Source organism: Nycticebus coucang, chromosome 2 (genome assembly GCF_027406575.1).
Source record: "Nycticebus coucang isolate mNycCou1 chromosome 2, mNycCou1.pri, whole genome shotgun sequence".
NCBI classification, from domain to species: Eukaryota; Metazoa; Chordata; class Mammalia; order Primates; family Lorisidae; genus Nycticebus; species Nycticebus coucang.
In genome coordinates this window covers 171,588,843-171,611,123 of record NC_069781.1, presented here as the reverse complement: position 1 = coordinate 171,611,123, position 22,281 = coordinate 171,588,843, and the positions used below count along the sequence as shown (strand labels likewise).

The 22,281-nt window shown below is 48.5% G+C and overlaps 1 protein-coding gene across 3 annotated transcripts in view; it reads left to right on the top strand.

The window, feature by feature from the left end:
* IL34 (interleukin 34) overlaps positions 1–22,281 on the top strand; it is a 69,492-nt gene that overhangs the window by 5,764 nt on the left and 41,447 nt on the right. The window contains exon 1 of one of the 3 annotated variants that reach the window (XM_053607123.1): positions 17,145–17,242. The exons of 1 other annotated variant lie outside the window; for it this stretch is intronic. The gene's annotated coding sequence lies outside the window, so the exon portion shown is untranslated. Of the gene's footprint in view, positions 1–17,144; positions 17,243–21,470; positions 21,566–22,281 lie in introns of those variants that run through there. One more of the 3 variants, XM_053607150.1, reaches the window with a different exon arrangement.

The following is a 22,281-nucleotide window of genomic DNA, read 5'->3' as shown; positions in this document are numbered from 1 at the left end:
ATCAAGTGGTCCTCTTGCTTCAGCCTCTCAAGTAGCTGGGACTACAGGCAACCACCACAACATCTGGCTATTTTTAAAGACAGGGTCTTGCTCTTGCTCAGGGTGGTCTCAAACTCCTAAGCTCAAGCTGTCCACCCACCTCAGCCTCCTGGAGTGCTGGGTTACAAGTGTGAGCCACCACACCTGGCCCAACTTTTAAATTTTGATATAAATTTTCTGCCTTTGTTGCTGTGTTTTGGTGTCATATCCAAGAATTAATTGCCATCTCATGGCTGCCGTGCCAACCCCATGGCTCCACTTCCTCTACCCAAACAAGAGGCTTCACTGGAAATGCCAATTTCAGAGTCACCTGGGTTGGGGCAATCCAGGCTCTGGGTGAGTCAGTTCCCCAGGCAATGGTGTCCTTCAGCTCACTGCCTCCTCCCTGGCTAGGCCCTGCTTGGAGATGAGACAATGCTGGAGGCCCCAAGGCGGTCACTGACCAGTTGGCCAGCAAGGATTTGTGGGGACAAGGGTGTTGAAAGCCCTGAGCTTCAATTCCAGCTCCGCCACCTGCTGCCTGTAGCACCTTGGGTAAGTCACCGTGTTTCTCTAGGCCCACTGTCTGCCGCCATAAAACAGAGCTAAGTAGGGTATCTTCCTATATACACCCCCATCAGGGGAGCTACTACCAAAAAAAAAACAAAAGACCACAAGAAAAACGGGGGTAACCAGTGTTGCTGAGGATGTGGAGAAGCTGGAAACCTGTGCGCCGTTGGCCGGAATGTAAACTGGTGGAAAACAGTTTAGTGATCACTCAAAAAATTAAGAATAGACTTAACATACATTAAGGCCAGCAATTCCACTTCTGGGTATATACTGAAAAAAATTAGAAGCAGGATTTCAAAGGGATATTTGCATACGCACGTTCATGGCGCCAGTATTCATGATAGCAAAGAGGTGGAAGCAACCCGTCCTCAACATAGATGAATGGAGAAACCAAATGTGGTATTTCCATAGGGTGGAATTTAATTCAGCCTCTAGAAACAAAGAAAGCCTGTCACATGCTTCGGTGTGGATGAACCTTGAGGACATTATGCCAAGTGAAATAAATCAGCGAGGCACAGAAGGACCTAGACTGTATGATTCCACTTACACGAGGTAGTCACAGCAGTCAATTTCAGAGGAACACACAGAGGCGGGGTGGTTGCCAGGGGCTGAGGGGAAGGAGAATGACTATGGAGTTTCCATTTTATAAGATGAAAAAAGTTCCGGAGGTGGCTGGTGGTGATGATAGCACAAAAGTATGAATTGAATGTATCTAATATCACTGAACTGCACGCTGAAAAATGGTTTAGCTGGTAAATTTTATATTCTGTTTTCCACCATTATTTCAAAAATTGGGGAAAAACAGTAGGCTCGTTACAGGAATTCTATAAGGATTGGGTGGGGCAGTGCACGTGAACTGCTTTTATTAGCATCAGACCAGTGACCATCCAAAGCTTTCTGCCTCCACGTAAGTGTAACAGGAGAGAAGGCAACAGACCCAGGCATTGGAGGGGTCGTCCGGGTCCCTGCGAAGGATTCTGAAGAAGCTGCTCAGGGCGGGAGACGGCTGGGACTCAGGAAGCACTTTCTGGAGCAGTGGCTGGGCCCTGCTCGGGGGGTTCTTGTGGGATGGGTGGATTGCAGGCATTGGAAAGTCTCTGGCAGAAAAATCACTTCCACTAAGGGGCAGTTGGCAGGGAGGAAATTTCAGCTCAGCCTAGAGAACTTGTGGTCAGGGCTGTCTGAATATGGAGCAGGCTGCCTTGTGGGGTTGTGAGCTCCGTGCTAATGGATGGGCAAAGAGAGGCTGGGTGAGCTGCTGAGGAGACTTCTGCGTGAGGTGGGGATGGAGCCCTGATGTGACCAAGTCCAGGTTGTATGTAACAACTGTCCTGTGTGAAGGCGGGACCCAGGACAGAAGGGTGGGAAGGCTTGTGCCCAGCCCTCCCTCAATAACTATAAAAATTAATGCTGTTTACACTGGGCCAAGCAAGCACTGTGTCAGATGCTGAGCGGCCATGTTCTCAAACTGTTACCATAACCCTGTGCGGTGGGTGCTGTCAACATCTGGGAACCAAGACCCCAAGTTAAGTCACCTGCCCTAGGTCAGCCTATCAGTGTTGGGGCTGGGATTTGAACCAGGCCGTCTGGCTCAAGCCCTCTATGCTGGGGGGGAAATCTACCAAATCCATCTCCCTGGCTCCTCCTTGTCCCCCTGGCCCTAGCAGACAGTTCCCCCCTGGGCCCTGCCACTCTCACTGGTACAGATGTAGTTGCTGTCCCTTCTTCCGTATCAGCCCTGCTGGTGAGGCCGCCGCCCCCTTCCTCAGCTGGCTTCACACTCTCAGCGCTGGCTGAAGACCACAGTCAGGCTCGGGCATGCCACACTTTCTGCTCCTTCCATTCAACCACCCAATAACTCTCTTCCAGGGCTCCAAGTCTTAGGAATAATTGTTGGGCTCATTTTGCCTTTTGCAACGGTGTGTTTTCCAGCCCAGCTCTTTGGGCGCCATGACCTTGTCCCCGTGAATGAATTTGCCCAGCTCCAGCCCAGCACCTGACAGGCAATAAAGGCCAGAGCTGAGGCAGGATTACTAGCACGTTTGCAGCTGTGGCAGAGGAAGCCCTAGCAGGAACAGTGATTTGTCCAGAATGATCCGGGGGGCTCAGGTGGCATTCACAGTGTGAGCTCGCATTTACCCCAGCAGCAGGCAGGGTGCTAAGCCCTGTGCTGGTGCCATCTTCCTGGACTCCTACAGGGCCCAGCAGGCAAAGTGCTGCTGCTGCCCCCATATTGCAGATGAGGGGACTGAGGCTGGGAGAGGTTAGTTCATGCTCGGTACCTGGAGTCTCTGTGCTGGTCACTGTGTCTGTAAGCACATGTAAGCTTTCCCTTCCCCTCCCTCCAGGGCACTCACTACCACTCTGTAGTGCCACTATATGTATGAAGCGGCTTAGGGGCTCCCAAGCCCCACGGTGGCCAGGGGCACAGCAAGCCAGGGGGTGGCCCTCCTGGCCCCCTCGCTCCAGGCTCTGTCCCTTCTCCACTTCCCTCCTCCACTGTGCTGGGTGTCTCTTTGGAGAGGCTGTCCCAAGACCCAGTAAAACCTGTGATGCCACAGTCCAACACACCAGCCGAGTGGGGCGGCAGCGGGACTGGGGCCAGGTGCTTTCCATTTCTTCCCACAGACAGAAAACCTTTGCTGGGTGACATCACTGGAGAGGGTGCCTCCTGGCCCTGCTGCATTCCCCTCCCGGTCTACTCCCTACCACATCTTGAGGTATAATAGGGGGCCACTCCTCTCTCTGTCCATGGAAATCACAAAGGCAGCATAGGCTGTGTGGACTCTCCTAGGGCAGTGACAAAGTTCTGGGACCCTTGACCACACCTTGTAATAAGCTGTGGCTGTTAAACCCAGAGGAAGAAGCCAAGGCTGTTTCAGGTGTTACAGAGGCAGAGCTAGAACTTGAACTCTGCCTGCAAAGCCTGTAACACTTGCTGAATAATTTTTTTTTGAGACAGAGTCTCACTTTGTCACCCTTGGTAAAGTGCCATGGTGTCATAGCTCACAGCAACCTCCAACTGTTGGGCTCAAGTGATTCTCTTGCCTCAGCCTCCCAAGAAGCTGGGACTATAGGCTCCCGCCACAACGGGGGTCTCTTTTTCAGAGATGGGGAGTCTTACTCCTGCTCAGGCTGGTCTTCAATGCCTGAGCTCAGGTGATCCACCAGCCTTATCCTCCCAGAGCACTGGGATTACAAGTGTGAGCCACCACACCGGCCTTTTTTTTTTTTTTTTTTGAGGCAGGATCTTGCTCTGCTTTTTAGGCTGGAGTGCAGTGCCATCCTCAGAGATCACTGCAACTTCAAACCTCAAACTCCTGGCTCAAGTGATCCTCCTGCCTCAGCCTCCTGAGTAGCTGGGACAGCAGGCAGATGCCCAGCTAGTTTTCCTATTTTTAGTTAGAGATGGGGTCTCACTCTTGTTCAGGCTGATCTCAAACTCCTGAGCTCAAACAATCCACCTGTCTCAGCCTCCCAGAGTGCTGTGATTACAGGTGTGAGCCACTCCACCCAGCCTGTCTCATTGTTTTATTTATTTATTTATTTTTTGTCTGTCTCATTGTTTTAATTTGCAGTTCCCTAAAGATGTATAATGTCGAGAATCTTTTCATATCCTCATTTGCCATCTCTCATCTTTTTAAGGGGTATATTAAGACCTGCTGTCCATTTTTTAATTGAGGTCATTTTTCTTATTATTGAGTTTCAACAGTTCTTTGTATATTTTGGATTCAAGTCCTTTATCAATGTATCTTTTGCAAATATTTTCTCTTCATTTTCTTGGCAGTGTTTTCTGCAGAGCAGAAGCTTTTAATTTCAACAAAGCCTCATGTCAGTTTTTCCTTTCATGGATTAGGCTTTTGGACTATCTAAAAACTCATCACCAAATGCAAGATCATCTAGATTTCTGCTGTGTTATATTCTCGAAGTTTTATAGTTTGCATTTTATGTTTAGGTCTAAGTTCTTTTATGTTTTTTATGTATTTTATGTTTAGGTCTAAGTTTTTTTTGAGACAGAGTCTCAACACTCTTCAGTAGAGTGTTGTGGCATCACAGCTCACAGCAACCTCAAACTCTTGGGCTCAAGCAATTCTCTTGCCTCCCAAGTAGCTGAGACCACAGGTGCTCACCACAGCGCCTGGCTATTTCTTGTTGCAGTTGTCATTGTTGTTTAGCAGGCTTGGGCCGGTTTCCAGCTCGCCAGTCTTGGTGTATATGGCTGGTGCTGTAACCACTGTACTACAGGTGCTGAGCTCTAAATTCTATTTTGAATTAATATTTTGTGAAAGGTCTAAGGAAGTCTGTATCTAGATCTGACCTTAGAATCTAGATTTCTTAGGCTGGGCATGGTGGCTCATGACTATAATCCTAGCACTCTGGAAGGCTGAGGTGGGCGGATTGCCTGAACTTACAGGTTCGAGACCAGTCTGAGCCAGAGCGAGACCCTCACCTCTAAAAATAGCCAGGTGTTGTGGTGGGCGCCTACCTATATGACACTCTACCAAGGATGACTCTGTCTTAAAAATAAATAAACAAGGGCGGCACCTGTGGCTCAGTGAGCAGGGCGCCGGCCCCATATGCCGAGGGTGGTGGGTTCAAACCCGGCTGTGGCCAAACTGCAACAACAACAAAAAAATAGCCGGGCGTTGTGGCGGGCGCCTGTAGTCCCAGCTACTCGGGAGGCTGAGGCAGGAGAATCGCCTAAGCCCAGGAGTTGGAGGTTGCTGTGAGCTGTGTGATGCCACGGCACTCTACCGAGGGCAATAAAGTGAAGCTCTGTCTCTACAAAAAAAAAAAATAATAAATAAAATAAAATAATTTATTAATTATTACAGAGAGGTAAAAGACCCAGAATAGCAACACAATACTGAAGAGGAACAAAGTTAGAGAGCTGACACCTCCTGACGGCAAGGCTGGGCCTGGTGGTGGGCTCCTGTAGTCCCAGCCACTCAGGAGGCTGAGGCAGGATGATCGCTTGGGCACAGGAGTTCAAGGTCAGCCTGGACAACATAGCAAGACTCTATCTCTTACTTTAAAAAATAAAAAGATTTACTATAAAGCTACAGCAATCAAGATAGTGCAGTAATGGCAAAAGAATAGACAAATAGATTAAGAAAACAATAAGAAGCCCATAATTAAACCCATACAAACATAACCACCTGATCTTTGCCAGTGGAGCAAAAGCAATTTAATGGAGAAAGGGCAGTCTTTTCAACAAATTATGCTTGGCTTGGCACCTATAGCACAGTGGTTACGGCGCCAGCCACATACACCGAGGGTGGCAGGTTCGGCCCAGGCCAGCTAAACCACAATGACAACTATAACAAAAAAAATAGCCAGGCGTTGTGGTGGGTCCCTGTAGTCCCAGCTACTTAAGAGCTTGAGGCAAGAGAATCACTTAGGCCCAAGACTTTGATGTTGCTGTGAGCTGTGATGCCATGGCACTCTCCTGACGGCAACAAAGTGAGACTCTGTCTGAAAAAAAAACAAAAAACGAAAAACCAAAACAAAACAAATTATGCTGGAACAACTTATGCTCCACATGCTGAAAAAAAAAAACAATTAGATACTAAGAAATCTAGATTCTGTGTGGCACCTGTGGCTCAGCGAGTAGGGCTCCGGCCCCATATAATGGAGGTGGCAGGTTCAAACCCGGCCCAGGAAGGAAGGAAGGAAGGAAGGAAGGAAGGAAGGAAAGAAAGAAGGCAAGAAAGAAAGAAAGAGAAAAACCTAGATTTTTTTTTTTTTGAGACAGAGTCTTACTTTGTCACCCTTGGTAGAGGGCCATGGCATCATAGCTTACAGCAACCTCCAACCGTTGGACTCAAGAGATTGTCTTGCCTCAACCTCCCAAGTAGCTGGGACAATGGCACCTGACACAATACCCCACTATTTTTTATTTTTTATTATTATTAAATCATAGCTGTGTACATTAATGCAATCATGGGGCACCATACACTGGTTTTATAGACCGTTTGACATATTTTCATCACACTGGTTAACATAGCCTTCCCCACTATTTTTTTTAGAGATGAGGTTTTGCTCTTGCTCAGGCTGGTCTCAAACTTCTGAGCACAAGCAATCCACCTGCCTTGGCCTCCCAGAGTGCTAGGATTATAGGCGTGAGCCACCTCATCTGGATTCGGTGGTGTTGTTATTATTATTATTTTTGACACAAGAGTCTTGCTTTGTCACCCTTGGTAGAGTACCATGGCGTCATAGCTCACAGCAACCTCCAACTGTTAGACTCAAATGATTCTCTTGCCTCAGTCTCCCAAGTAGCTGGGACTATAGGCACCTGCCACAGTGCCCAACTATTTTTAGAGAGCAGGTCTCACTCTAGCTCAGTCTGGTCTCCAACCTGTGAGTTCAGGCAATCCACCCTCCTCAGCCTCCCAGAGTGCTAGGATTATAGGCATGAGCCATTGTACCCGGTCTAGTGTTATGTTTTCAATTTCAAATGGGTACTACATGCCCACAGTAAAAACATTCAGAAGAGACAGGTTGGTTTACAGTGAAAGTAACTTTCACTTGCCATTCTCTAGGGCTCCATTTTCATCTGCCCAAAGATGATCACTGGTACCTGGTTCTTGCTGCTCGTTTTAGAGACTGTATGTGCATACTCAAGCTCATAGTAATTTTTATGATTCTTTCAGCATCATGAGCATTTATTATGAGCATAGGGGATGCGGCAGAGAACAATAGGAAGTCCTGTTCTCCCTGAACTTACATTCACTGCCGTTGGCATTACTGACTGTAATATCTAATCATCACAAAAACTCTGACTGGTAGGTCTTGTCCCTGTGGGAGGGTCCCCAGAAAATGACTGTCTGGGGAGGACTGTCTTTTTCTTCCAGAGCTCAAGCAAACAGGCTGGTCCTGTCAGGAGCTAGGGCTGGTGCTTCACAGGCCAGAGGAAACAGGTCCTGGAGGTGGCTGCTTCTTGCCAAGGCAGTGGGTGCAGATGAGGAGGAGGCTTGGGAGGCTGCCTGTCCAATTGGGGACAGATTCATAACAGAATAAAGGCTCTGGGCCTTGGAAGCCCTCCTGTTTCCAGGTGGCCGTATTTTAATTTCTTAGCTTGTTTCCTCCTTCGTTTCTTAGGAACATTCTTCTGGGAAAGAGTCTAACCTTCTTTGTCTGACTATGGAGAAACAGGATTTGCCTTAGTCAGCTTGGGCCGCCATAATGAAATGCAACAGCCTGATCATTTATTGTTGTGGAGTCTGGGAGAGCCAAGATCAAGGCAGCAGCAGATTTGGTGCCTGGGGAGGGCCTATATCCTGGACAATTGTTTTTTCCTTGTAACCACACATGGTGCCAGGGGTGCGGGATCCTCCTTATAAGCACCCAAATCCCATTTAGGAAGGCTCCACCCTCATGACCTAATCATCTCCCAGTCCCCCTACTTCTTAATCCCATCGCCCTGGGGTTAAATTTGGAGCAGATACAAACATTCAGACCACAGCAGAATTTATCCCTTCCAAAACCCCAACTGCCAGAACTGGCCAGATATCCTCAGAGGCACAAAGGTCACGACAGGTTGTGATGAAGATCCAGGGAGAATGAACTTCTGCAAACCAGGTGTCTGAGCAGCACGTCTGGGCCAAATCAGTTTCCCTCCCAAGCTGGAGGTGGCTGTCCTAGACACGGCACTGAGCTCCTTTGGCACCTCTGCCTCAGACACTGGAACCAGTGGGCTCTGCAGCCACATGTCTCCTGCCATCTCCCAACTCTGCCAAAAATACCCGTGTCCAGTTGCAGTGAGGGCAGAACTGCTATTTTCTGTGTGTGTCACGCAGCTTACCACTGACCAGGCCCAGGGCTCATAACTGGAAATCACTCCCATTTCACAGATGAGGAAACTGAGGCTCTGAAGCCAAATCTGTGCTTGTGCCCATAATACTCTATTGCAGTGTTTTTCATCCTTTTTTTTTTTTATCTCAAGGCACACTTGAACTTATAGTTAAACTTTTGTGGTACACTTAAATTATATTGATAAAAAAAAAAAAAAAAGGAAAGGCCAGGCACAATGGCTCACACCTATAATCATAGCACTTTGGGAGGCTGAGGCGCGTGGATCACTTGAGCTCAGGTGCTGGAGACCAGTCTGAGCAAAAGCAAAAACCCCGTCTCTACTAAAAGAGGAAAAACGAACTGGGCATTGTGGCAGTGGTTGGTGCCTGTCATCCCAGCTACTTGGGAGGCTGAGGCAAGAGGATTGCTCCAGCCCAAGAGTTTGAGGTTGTTGTAAGCTACAATGATGCCATGGTGCTTTACCCAGGGCCATAGAGTGAGACTATGTCTCAAAAAAAAAAAAAAACGAATACATTTACTGTGCTTTGAACTTCTTTGGAAAATAATTTAATTAATGATCTTTAAAAATGTTCACGGCACACCTAAGATCATCTCATGTGCAGTGACCACTGGTTAAAAATCACTGCTCTAGCTTGGCACCTGTGGCTCAAGCGGCTAAGGTGCCAGGCATATACACCTGAGCTGGCGGGTTCGAATCCAGCTTGGACTCGCCAAACAACAATGACGGCTGCAACTAAAAAAATAGCCGGGCGTTGTGGCGGGTGCCTGTAATCCCAGCTACTTGGGAGGCGGAGGCAGGAGAATCGCTTGAGCCCAGGAGTTGGAGGTTGCTGTGAGCTGTGATGCCACAGCACTCTACCCAGGGCGACAGCTTGAGGCTCTGTCTCAAAAAAGAAAAAAAAAAAAAGGAAATCACTGCTTTGGGCTGCTCCCGTAGCTCAGTGGGTAGGGTGCTGGCTACATACACCCAGGGTGGTAGGTTCGAACCTAGGTCGGGCCAGCTAAAAAGCAACAATGGTAATTGCAACAAAAAAACAGCTGAGTGTTGTGGTGGGTGCCTGTAGTCCCAGCTATTTGGGAGGCTGAGGCAAAAAAAAAAAAAAAAAAAGGGTGGCGCCTGTGGCTCAAGGAGTAGGGCGCTGGCCCCATATGCCGTGGGTGGTCGGTTCAAGCCCAGCCCCAGCCAAAAACCACAAAAAAAAAAAAAAGAAAATTACTGCTTTGTTGCCTCCACAGGGTCCCAGCACCCATGGTACAGGCACACACAGTAGGGGGTTCTTCCCAGCTCAGGCTATTTGTAAGTGGCTCTCCCAAGCAGGTCAGGCATGTGACTAATTCTGATTTCTCCTGGTGAGCTGAGCCCCTTCTCTCTGATGGGGGCTGGGGTATTACTCTGGCACCCAGCTGCCCAGATGATATTGGGCTATTACTGACCTGTTTGTTTTCTTGGGGTCCATCTCCTAAAATGGAGTTACTCCCTCGCAGAGTTCAGCCAGTATTTTAAGTTGTTTTTACAAATTGGTTCAAGTACGACCAACCCAGATTGGAATATTTTATCAACGAGTATTTTATCAAACATATGTGTTTCTTACCAAATGCATCTCTTTAATTCCTAAAGGCAGACTGTGTTTCCTTGCACAGGAAGGAAACATTCTGGGCAAATGGAAGCAGTGTGTTTTTCAGCTCCTGCATCTGTTAAGTGGTTCCCATTTCACTGTGTCAGGGAGATGATTCTTTGTATAGCTGCTCTTCTTCAGAATGGGCCAGGCAAATGCCAGGGTGGCGCAGGCCTTAAAGGGGCACTTCTTTAATGGGTCTGGGATGCTTCTCCATCTTGACATGGCTCAAACTGCCTTTCCTCCAGAAGTGTCCCCCAGGCCCTTCCAGACACACCTTCCATTTGTTTCTTTTTTTTGTTGTTGTTGAGACAGAGTCTCACTTTATGGCCCTCGGTAGAGTGCTGTGGCCTCACACAGCTCACAGCAACCTCCAACTCCTGGGCTTAAGCGATTCTCTTGCCTCAGCCTCCCGAGTAGCTGGGACTACAGGCGCCCGCCACAACGCCTGGCTATTTTTTGGTTGCAGTTTGGCCAGGGCCGGTTTTGAACCCACCACCCTCGGCATATGGGGCTGGCGCCTTACCGACTGAGCCACAGGCACCGCCCACACCTTCCATTTGTGACCCCTTAGACACTTGACTTTATCTCAGGGTTTGGAAGCAGGGTTGGTGTCCTGGTCTCTGGCTTCTGCCTCCAGCTGACCTTGCCCATTAGTATTCACTAAACTAATGTGTTCCTCGGGCCATGCCCCTGTTCAAGAACCTGCAATGGCTCACTGCTGCCTATCATAGCAAAAACTGACAAGCTTTCAAAGCCCTTTGTAGTCTCACCTTGCCCTGCCCATCCAAGGTGGAGTCCCATGACCCCTGGACACAGCTTCTCAGTTCCAGACAAACAAGACCTTTATCCCCGTTTCTCCCTCCCCAGCATCTTCTCTTTTCTATATTCTCTACCCTTCATCCTCTAGAGTAAGTTTCTACATGCCTTCCTGCCCTGAAGTCTCCTTTGGCCACCTTGACAAACTCCAGTCTAGCTCTTCTCCAAACATCTGTTTCACAAAACGAGCCTTGAACTGCTTGTAGATGTTCTCTGGGTTGGTCTCCAAGATTGTCTCCGAACTGTGATTTTCATAAGGGCAGGGGACCAAATCCTCCATGTAGGGTGGCACTGAGCACATAACGCCTGCTTACTAGCCATTGACAGAGCAAGACACTCACTGCACACGGAAATATGCACATCAGGGCCCTGGGGGTTACCTGAGCTTACTGATTCTAAAACACTCCTTCCTCCCCCCTTCATTTTAACATCTTCTTTGAAATCAGCATCAATTTCCCCCTCTCCCAGTGGTGTTTATAGTAATAGTGCACTTTATTATCAATTGTGTATTAGGTTTGATGGAATAATGTGTGAGAATCTATTAGTAACTGTTTTTGCTTTAGAGTTGGGGAAAAAAGCATTTGGGAAGATAAAGAATGTTGGGAAAAATGGGGGATGCTGGGAGAAGTAGGGTGTGGTAGGAGGAGTAGGGGATGCTGGGAGAGATGAGGAATCCTGGGAGAAGTGGGGGATGCTGGGAAAGATGAGGAATCCTGGGAGAAAGTGGGGGATGCTGGGAAAGATGAGGAATAGTGGGGGATGCTGGGAAAGATGAAGGGGCATTGGGAGAGATGTGGAATGCTGAGGGAAGTGGGGGGGGTTACTGGGAAGATGAGGAAAGTTGGGAGAAGTGGGGAATGCTGGGAGAAGCAGGGTGTGCCAGGAGAAGTAGGACACGCTGGGAGAAATGAAGAATGCTGGGAAAAGTGGGAGACACTGGGAGAGGAAGGGAGGGTGCCCTGTTTGGCCCAGAAGCTTCCTGAATCACCCTGCATTGATTCTCCATTTTCCATCCTCTGTGTGTGCTACCTCAGAGGCTGACTCCTTGTTAATCAGAAGCCAGGCTCCTGCTGGGTGTCCCAGAGTTCTTCCCTCACCTGGGAGGGGCCCTTCTCATGGCCCTGACAGAGCCAAGGATGCCCTGACCACTGGCTTCTCAGCTGAAGGAATGAGGAAACAGGGCTTGCAGCCCCAGTCTGAGCCCAGACAGGGAGGGCCAGGGGAGAACAAAGGGCATGGGCCACAGGCTTTCTGGCCTCTGAGGAAGTAAAGTAGGCAAACCCATCCATGGTCGGCTGTGGACTCCATCCATAGCTTGCCTTGACCAGCCCTGGGGTGGTAACGCTGCCTCTGTGTCCAGACTCTGCAGCTGTAGGTGCTCAGGGCACCCCCTCTTGCGCCAGATCCTCATGGGCTCACTCCCCTGGCCAGGCCTCCTTCAGCTTCATAATCAGGCTCTTGAGCCACACAAAAGTTCTGGGTTGGGGGAATATGGCCTTTTTCTTTTGCTCAGGCCATCCCTCTAATGTAGAGTCAATAGCGAGAGCTTAGTGGTTAGACACCTTTAAATTGAATACTCACTTCTCCACTAGCTCATCCTATGACTTTGATAGTTGCTGAACTTTCTGAGCTTTGGTTTCCTCATCTTTCTTTTATTCTTTTTTTTTTTTTTTTTGATACAGAGTCTCATTATGTCACCTTCAGTAGAATGCTGTGGGATCCCAGCTCACAGCAACCTCGAACTCTTGGGCTTAAGTGATTCTTTTGCCTCGGTCTCCCAAGTGGCTGGGACTATAGGCGCCTGCCACAATGCCCAGCTATTTTTTGTTGCAGTTGTCATTGTTGTTTAGCAAGTCTGGGCCAGGTTTGAACCTGCCAGCCTCAGTGTATGTGGCCGGTGCCCTAACCACTGAACTACAGGTGCTGGCCCAGTTTCCTCATCTTTTTTTTTTTTTTTTTTTTTTTTTTTGTAGAGACAGAGTCTCACTTTATGGCCCTCGGTAGAGTGCTGTGGCCTCACACAGCTCACAGCAACCTCCAACTCCTGGGCTTAAGCGATTCTCTTGCCTCAGCCTCCCGAGTAGCTGGGACCACGCGCCCGCCACAACGCCCGGCTATTTTTTGGTTGCAGTTTGGCCGGGGCTGGGTTTGAACCCGCCACCCTCGGTATATGGGGCCGGCGCCCTACCGACTGAGCCACAGGCGCCGCCCCTCCTCATCTTTTAAATGAGGGTGAGAATTCCTAGTTTTGGAATTGGTGTTGGGAGGTAGAGGAGGAATTAAATGATATAAAGTGACTAAAATTAACTATTCTTATTATTAGCCTTTGTCCCTGTAGTTCTTTTATTCCAACCTGGATAGCCCCAGCTCCCTCCCATGCCTCACTGCCAGCATTAATCCAGGTTTGAATGGCTCCTACACATCCTTGAAATGAGGCAACACCATCTCCATGGTCACCCCCCAGCCTTGACTGAGAGCCCTATCCATTTTTCCCTCACTCTGCTAGTTTTCACTGGGCAGCTCCTGTGTGCTCACTGGGGGATTGTGCCCTGTGGACATCAGAGCTGTAGAGTCGTTGGAGAAATAAGGCAAAAGTGCATGAAAAGTTAAAGCAAAAAACCAACACAAGGAAAAAGAATGTAAGGATAAATTTTCAGTCATATGGAAAATTAGATAGTTTAAGGAAGAAAAACTGTAAAACATGTGGAAATTTAGGTTGCAATGCAGGAAGTTTATTTTTTATGTGTAGCTGCACTCCATGGAAACAAGTAAAATTCTCAGGGCCAGAACTATAAAGGAAATTGAGAACCAGAGTGGTGCTTTGCTTACCCTGAGAGCCCTTTGCTGGTCTGGATGACTAAAGATTTAGGTTTTAAAGGCCACAAGGACAAGGGACAAGGTTTTGAGCCTCCATGAAGCAGTGAAGTAGAATTGAGGACCCCCACCCACCACTCGCATTTGGCTGGGACCCTCAAAAGTTTAAGCCCCTGTTGAAAGAGCAGAAAAAACTTATCCATTGGCAAAGGTAAGATAAGGAAAACTTATTTAATTTGGCCTGGGTTTGGGTTGGGGAAGCCCTCTTTTGAAGAATTTTAACTACGAGACTTCCCTCTTGGATTTGGAGTTCAAAGTTATACTACTTATGTGATCCTAGAATCTCTAAGCCAAAAAAAGGCCATAAAAGCTATTTCTGGTTGCCAAATTCATAGAGACAGAAGGTAGAACAGTGGTTTCCAGGGGCTAGGGAGGGGGTGGAGAGGAAAATGAGGAGTTGTTTAATAGGCACAGTGCTTCAACTTTGAAAAGATGAAAAGAGGGGCGGTGCCTGTGGCTCAGTGAGTAGGGCGCCGGCCCCATATGCCGAGGGTGGCGGGTTCGGACCCAGCCCCGGCCAAACTGCAACAGGAAAAATAGCCGGACATTGTGGCGGGCGCCTGTAGTCCCAGCTGCTCCGGAGGCTGAGGCAAGAGAATCGCGTAAGCCCAGGCGTTAGAGGTTGCTGTGAGCTGTGTGAGGCCACGGCACTCTACCCAAGGGCGGTACAGTGAGACTCTGTCTATACAAAAAAAAAAAAGCCCAGCGTTGTGGCAGGCCCCTGTGGTCCTGGCTACCTGGGAGGCGGAGGCCGGAGACTCGCTTGACCCCAGGAGCTGGAGGTTGCTGTGAGCCGTGATGCCAAGCTGCCCAGGACGACAGCTTGAGGCTCTGTCTCAAAAATAAATAAATAATAAATAAAATAAAATTATTAAAAAAAAAGAAAAGATGAAAAGAGTTCTGGAGACTGGCTGTGCAACAATGTGAAGGTGAGAAGTGTGCTTAAAAATGATCAAGATAGGGCGGCGCCTGTGGCTCAAGGAGTAGGGCGCCGGTCCCATATGGTATGCCAGAGGTGGCGGTTCAAACCTAGCCCTGGCCAAAAACCACACACACACAAAAAAAATGATAATAAAAATAAAATAAAATGATCAAGATAATATGTTTCACGAATTGTATATTTTACCACTTAAAAAAAATGGAAGCTGGCCATCAGCCAAGCCAAGAGGGTTTTTTTTTTCTTTTTGGTGGTTTTTGGCCAGGGCTGGGTTTGAACCCACCACCTCTGGCATATGGGACCAGTGCCCTACTCCTTGAGCCACAGGCGCCATCCCAAGAGGGTGTTTTCAATAAACCTATTACTCTGAAAAAAAAAATAAAAGGAAGCTGGCTAGGTGGGGTGGCTCACGCCTATAATCCTAACACTCCAGGAGGCCTAGGCTGGTGGATTGTCTGAGCTCAGAGGTTCAAGACCAGCCTGAGCAAGAGTGACACCCCCATCTCTAAAAATAGCAGGATGTTGTGGTGGGTACCTGTAGTCTCAGCTCCTTGGGAGGCTGAGCCAAGAGGATTGCTTGAGCCTCAGAATTTGAGGTTGCTGTGAGCTAGGACGCCAGGGCACTCTACTGAGGGCAATGAAGTGAGACTATGTCTCTAAAATAAATAAATAAATAAATAAAATGATAAATGGAAGCAAGGGAAAAGCTCTGTGTTGGGCTACACCTTCAACTACCCAGTCTGTTCACGATACCTGTCAAACTTGAGGGAACAATCCAAATTAGGAAATGCATGGGTAAAGCAGCCACCAGGAGGGAGAGTCAGCAGCAGTAACAAGAAGGAAAGCAAGAAAATAAATGTACACGTACATTTCCTGTAGCATTGTTTACAAGGATGAGAAAAATGGAAACAAGTAAAAGCCCCTTAGAGTGGGGATATTATGCTACCAGTAAAAATGTAGAGGCATTTTATTATTGAGGAAGGAGGCTGAGTGCTGGTGGAAACTGAGCTGCCCACTGCCTCTGCCTTCCTGTTGAGGACAGATGGTCCTTACTACTGGGCTGCAGGCCACTGATTCTGGGAACAAATGCTTCTGGAAATTCTGGAAAAACCCTTCTGTCCAGGCTGGGTCCCACCTTAAAAGTTTCACCCTCCTCGTCCCCTTGGGAAGAGTTGAGCTTCTCTGAGTTTTGAATTTCCCTTTTATCCTCATGGACTGTTGCATAGTCAGCAGAAGGGATGGAGGTGAGAGTTGGTTTCTCATCATTGGCTGGAAGGGTGGCAAAGGCCTCTTTAGGTTACCCCCTTCCCCATCTCCTCCCCTTTCTGTGCCGGCGCAGGCTCTCAGAGGCACCTCTTTGCCCTTGGTGTCTCCCTTCCTGTTTCCTGGCCTCTCCATTGGTGTCAGCCGTTTCAGTTTGGGCTTGAAGCTTTTCACCTTTGTGTACCAACCCCAGGTCCTTAGAAGAGGCTCTGCTGAACAGTATACACAGAGAAGGATCTGACTGTGACAGGAGACTTTATGACCCATTTAACAAGTGCCATGTGTTTATAGTAGGTGAGCACGGGAAGAAGGGGTGGGGGCTCCAGGGCAGATCCTGAATCTGACTTGAGTGTGTAAGGAAGGAGGATGGGGCCTGGTGACCCTTCACCCCACCGGGGTCTTCTCTTTCTAAGTGACTTGGGGGTGGAGGGTGCTGCAACCCAGGTCCTCCTCAGTAGCAATGCTGATAATCCTTTGCAGCAAAGACAGCCCAGCTCACCACCGTGGCCTCCCTGGGTTAATTGCATTAGTTAGCACAATGAGGCTCTGAGTCAGGTGCTTGGAATTCAGTGGGGCTGATGTTCCAGCAGAGGACAGAGATGCGAAACTATGAATGAATGATTGTTTTATTACAGTCACGATGGTTATTAAGAAGCCCAGTTCCCCATTGCTTTGTAAAGTTAACAGAACACACCCGACCATGAGCCAGAGCAGGACAGCCTGCAAGCCAGGATCTGGGAGGGGCAGGAATGCCCTCTCAGAAGAGCAGGACTTCAACTCACAGTAGGTCAGTGTGGGGCCAAACCTTTGCAGGAAAACAGGCCTCATGTGCCAAGACAGTCTCCATAGTGGAGACTTCTGAAAACCACTTTTCCTACACAATCGGCCCCTCCCAGCTTGAGGGGGAGTTTCTCAAGCTCCATCCTTCAGATAGGTAAAGTGAGGCCAAGAAGAGGAAATTATTTTCTCTCTAGTCCCAACTCCGAAGGGCACAGACACACAGGGTGCTGGGAAACTTGGTTTTGGTCATTTCCCGCCATCCCGTGTGTCTCTGCCCAAGTCCTCGCAATCTGTCCTCCGCATGCCAAAAAATTCAAACAAAGCTGCTCTGTTCACCAAGAATTCCGTTTTCTCCATTGTTCTCCACTGGGGACATTCCTGAATTAGTGAAAAAGGGACTGGTTCAGCCCAAGACCCTGGCAGTGGATCATCTCTGCTGGCTCAAGACTGGACTCCAAAAGTTGGGAGGCAGAAAAGAGTCAGGACGTTAAGGAGCTCCAAGCCTGGCGCTGGGACGCAAAGCGGATGCTGGGGACACTGCGAGCAGGTTAGAGGAAGAGGAGGACCCGGGGTCTGGCGCACAGAAGGGCATACCCCTTGCAGCTGGAGCAAATGGGAGGCTGGCCACCTTCTGTGGCTCAATGGCCAAAGTGAGAGAGCCTGTGTGTGCATGTATGTGTTTGTATGTGTGCCCAGGTATATGTGTGCACGTGTTTTGGATCTGCTGCTGATGATGGGGGAGGGGCAAGGGCATTCTGGTTAGGGGGTACAGCAGGTGCAGAAGGGCTGAGACCAGTCAGTCATCATGGAGGGGTGGGGGTGCAGGGTGAGGAGCTGACTGCCAGGACATCCTGGGTCCATGGAGCAAAGCGTCATGAGGGCCTTGCCCCATGAGAGAGGAAGGCTGTCTGCCGCATGGGCAGCAGGGCTGCTCTGAACCTCTCTGAGGACAGAAGACCCTTCTTTTTCTCCTCAAATTCAAGTGTCCATTTATATGTGGGGTTTTATCTTAGTTTTTAAAAGCCTTTTTATTGTGGTAAAATATATATACCATAAAATTTGCCATTTGAACCAGTTTTTTTTTGGCTGGGGCTGGGTTTGAACCCACCACCTCTGGCATATGGGGCCAGCACCCTACTCCTTGAGCCACAGGAGCCACCCCACCATTTGAACCAGTTTTAAGTATACAATCCAGTCTCCTTAGCAAGTCATGGTGTTATGTAGCCATCACTGCTATTTCCAGAATCTTCTCATCATCCCAAACAGAAACTTTACCCATTAAAAAGTAATTCTCCAGGGCAGTGCCTGTGGCTCAAAGGACTAGGGCACCGGCCCCATGTGCTAGAGGTGGTGGGTTCAAACCCAGCCCCAGCCAAAAACTGCAAAAAAAAAAAAAAAAGTAATTTTCCATTCCTCATCTCCCCAGACCCTTTACGGATATGCCTATTCTAGATATTTTAATTTATATGCAATATAAAAACAGCTTATTGGGCGGCGCCTGTGGCTCAGTGGTCAGGGCACCGGCCCCATATATCGAGAGTGGCCGTTTCAAACCTGGCCCCAGCCAAACTGCAACAACAACAACAACAACAACAAAACAAATAAACAAAAACAGCTTATTCGGGGAAACTTGATATGCAATAAAATGCACAAAGGTACACAATTTGCTACATTTTTTTCTTTTTATTTCAGATTAATATGAGGGTACATACAATTAGGTTACATTGTTTGTGTTTGCAAGATAAAATCCTAGCTATAGTTGTTTCCTTCACCCACAAAATGTGCCCTGTGCCCCTTCCTGGATTGTTCCCTTTGAGTGGGAACTGGCCTAACCCTTTCTTCCCCTCCCACCTTCTTGAATTTAATGAGTTTTCCTCTCAAGTGAGGACATAGTTGTTAATCTTACTAGTTTCAGTTTAGTATTGAGCACATATGATGCTTGTTTTTCCATTCCTGTGATCCTCTACTCAGGACAGTGTTCTCCAAATCCATCCAGGATTTGTTATAAAAAATACAAAATCTCATAGCAGGGAGTGTTGGCTCATGTCTGTAATCCCAGCACTCTGGGAGGCCCAGACGGGTGGATTGCCTGAGTTCATGGGTTTGAGACCAGCCTGAGCCAGAGAGAGACCTCATTTTTAAAAAATAGCTGGGCATGGGCGGTGCCTGTGGCTTAGTGAGTAGGGTGCCAGCCCCATATATCAAGGGTGGCAGGTTTGAACCCGGCCCCGGCCAAACTGCAACAACAACAACAAAATAGCTGGGGATTGTGGCGGGTGCCTGTAGTCCCAGCTACTTGGAAGGCTGAGGCAGACAGATTGCTTGAGCCCAAGAGTTTGAGGTTGTTGTGAACTGTGATGCCACGGCCCTTCACCAAAGGTGACAATGTGAGACTCTGTCTCTAAAAATAAAAAAGAAAAATAGCTGGGCATTGGCTTCGCATCCATAGCACAGCGGTTACGGCTCCGGCCACATATACTGAGGCTGGCGGGTTCAGCCTGGGCCAGTTAAACAACAATGACAACTACAACAAAAAAATAGCCGGGTGTTGTGACGGATGCCTGTAGTCCCAGCTACTTGGGAGGCTGAAGCAAGAGAATCATTTAAGCCCAAGAGTTTGAAGTTGCTGTGAGCTATGATGCCACAGCACTCTCCTGAGGGGGACATAGTAAGACTCTGTCTCAAAAAAACAAAACAAAACAAAACAAAAAACACAGCTGGGCGTTGTGGTGGGCACCTATAGTCCCAGCTACTTGGAAAGCTGAGGCAGACAGATCGCTTGAGCCCAAGAGTTTGAGGTTGCTGTGAGCTGTGACACCAGTGCACTCTAGTGAGAATATAGTATTCCATGGACAATTAGCTAAATTTTAAATATGCATACCAAAACCAAGATAATGGATGTGTTACTTACTGCCACATTCCCTCTTGCTTCTATATAATTATTCCCGCCCCCCACTCTCAACCCTAATGTGTTTTCTTTCTTTTCTTTTCTTTTTTCACTAATGTGTTTTCTGTCACTGTAGATTATCTTGGATTTTCTAGAGCTCTAAATATGTGGAATAACATAGTATGTACTCGTTCTTTTGAGGGGTCTGGTTTCTTTCATTCAGCACAATCAGTCTTGAAATTCATCTGTGTGTGTCTATCAATAGCTGATCCTTTTTTTTTTTTTTTTTTTTGTAGAGACAGAGTCTTACTTTATGGCCCTCAGTAGAGTGCCGTGGCCCCATACAGCTCACGGCAACCTCCAACTCCTGGGCTTAAGCGATTCTCTTGCCTCAGCCTCCAGAGTAGCTGGGACTACAGGCGCCCGCCACAACGCCCGGCTATTTTTTGGTTGCAGTTTGGCCGGGGCTGGGTTTGAACCCGCCACCCTCGGTATATGGGGCCGGCGCCTTACCGACTGAGCTACAGGCACCGCCCAGCTGATCCTTTTTTATTGCAGAGTGGTATTTTCTTATGTGGCTATACCATAATATTTTTCAACTTGCTTTTCTGCTGATGGACATTTCGGCTGTTTCCAGTTTTGGTGCTAGTGCCTAGACATAGAGTTGATTTTTGTTTTTGGGGTTTTTGTTGTTGTGGTGGTTTTTGTTGTTTTTTTTTTGAGATGGAGTCTTACTCAGTGGCATGGGTAGAGTGTCATTGCGTCATAGCCCACAGCAACCTCCAACTCTTGGGCTCAAGTGATCCTTTTACCTCAGCCTCTCGAGTAGCTGAGACTACAGGCGCCTGCCACAACGCCTGGCTAGTTTTCCTATTGTTAGTAGCAGTGGTGTCTTGCTCTTGCTGGCCTCAAATTCCTGAGCTCAAGGAATCCACCTGCCTCGGCCTCCCAGACTGCTAGGATTGCAGGAGTGAGCCATTGCACCCAGCCTAGAGTTGATCTTTGTGTGTTGACCTGGTGTTCTGCAACCTTGCTGAATTCATTTATTAGTTTTACAGTTTTAGAGATGAATTTAGAGACGATAAGTGATCCTATCATCTGGGAATAAAGACAGTTTTACTTTCCTTTCCAATACACATTCCCTTTCCTTCTTTTATTTTTTGTCTGAGTGCACTGGCTGGGATCCCCAGCACCACAGTGAAGAGAAGCAGTAACAGCTCCCATCCCCCCGTGTACCCATCCTTCTTTTTTTTTTTTTTTTTTTGTAGAGACAGAGTCTCACTTTATGGCCCTCGGTAGAGTGCCATGGCATCACACAGCTCACAGCAACCTCCAACTCCTGGGTTTAGGTGATTCTCTTGCCTCAGCCTCCAGAGTAGCTGGGACTACAGGCCCCTGCCACAAGGCCCAGCTATGTTTTGTTGTTGCAGTTTGGCCGGGGCTGGGTTTGAACCTGCCACCCACGGTATATGGGGCTGGCACCCTACCCGCTGAGCCACAGGCACTGCCCTCGTGTATCCATTTTAGAGGCAGAGCATCCAGCCTTCCACCATTTAGCTGTAACATTTGCACAGATGCCCTTTTTCAAGCGTTTTTTATGAGAAATGGATGTTAGATTTTGTCAGACTTTTTCCGCATCTACTGCAATGCCCATATGGTTTTCTTTTTATTTTCACTTTGTCAACATGGTGAATTACAGTAACTTATTTTCAAAAGTGAAACCAAGCTTCATTCTTGGGATTGTATGTGGATTAGGAGATTAGGCTGTGGGGAGCCAGCCGGGTTTCTCCAGCATATCCTGAGTCTGGTTGCCCAATAAGGCCTGGCTTTAGATCCAGTCATCCTGTGGTGGTGGCGGGAAGTAAGAGGCAAAAGTCAAGGGTGGGCAGAACGTGGCCTTTCAGACCCTGCAGCCTCTGCCAGCCAGGCCCTGACTAGTCCAGGCGATTGCCTGGGTGAGCCGCCCCAGTGGATACCTCCCAGGTGAGTTGCTCCAGGGATCCTTGGGCCACAGCCCCAGCCATGCAGGTGGCCTCTGCTGTCTCGCTCTCTCATCTTGGGATGTGCCTGGGGCTCACTGTGGGCAGTGCTCATATGTCCCTAAGCCTTCGTGTCTGCATCTGGGAAATGGAGCTGGTGTTTGGGCCTCAAGAGCCCTTGGGCTGGGGCATGGGCCAGCTGCTCCCCCTAGGAGAGGTCTCCAAGTGTGGAGGCTGCCCCGGAGGCCAGGGGCACCTGCGGACCTGGTGCTTTCCTTCTCTGTAAAACGGAGGTAATAACACCTTTCTCCCAGGCCTGCTGTGAAACTCAGGGACAATCCACTTCAATGTGTGAGATGCCAGTGTCAGGCTCTGGGTCCCAACTGCGTGCTACTGCTTAGTAGCTGTCTGTCCTCTCGCCTTGCCTTCATCTCTCAGCCACAGCCTCTTGGCTTGTACAATGGAGATAATGACACCTTGAGATTGGCCACAGTGATCATTTGGTGTCACTGCACAGATCAAGCAAGCAAGTGCATGCCAAGTGCTTGGCATAGTGCCTGCCCCTGGAATGCTGGGTGCTGCTGGGGGACCTCCCAGGCACCCCAACCGGATGAGGGAGGGAGAGACACCTCGAGGGTGGGGTTTATCCTGCCCTGCTTTCAGTGTGCAAAGGTATGTGTCTGAGTGTGCAGACCCCAGGGCTGGTGCTCTCAACTACCT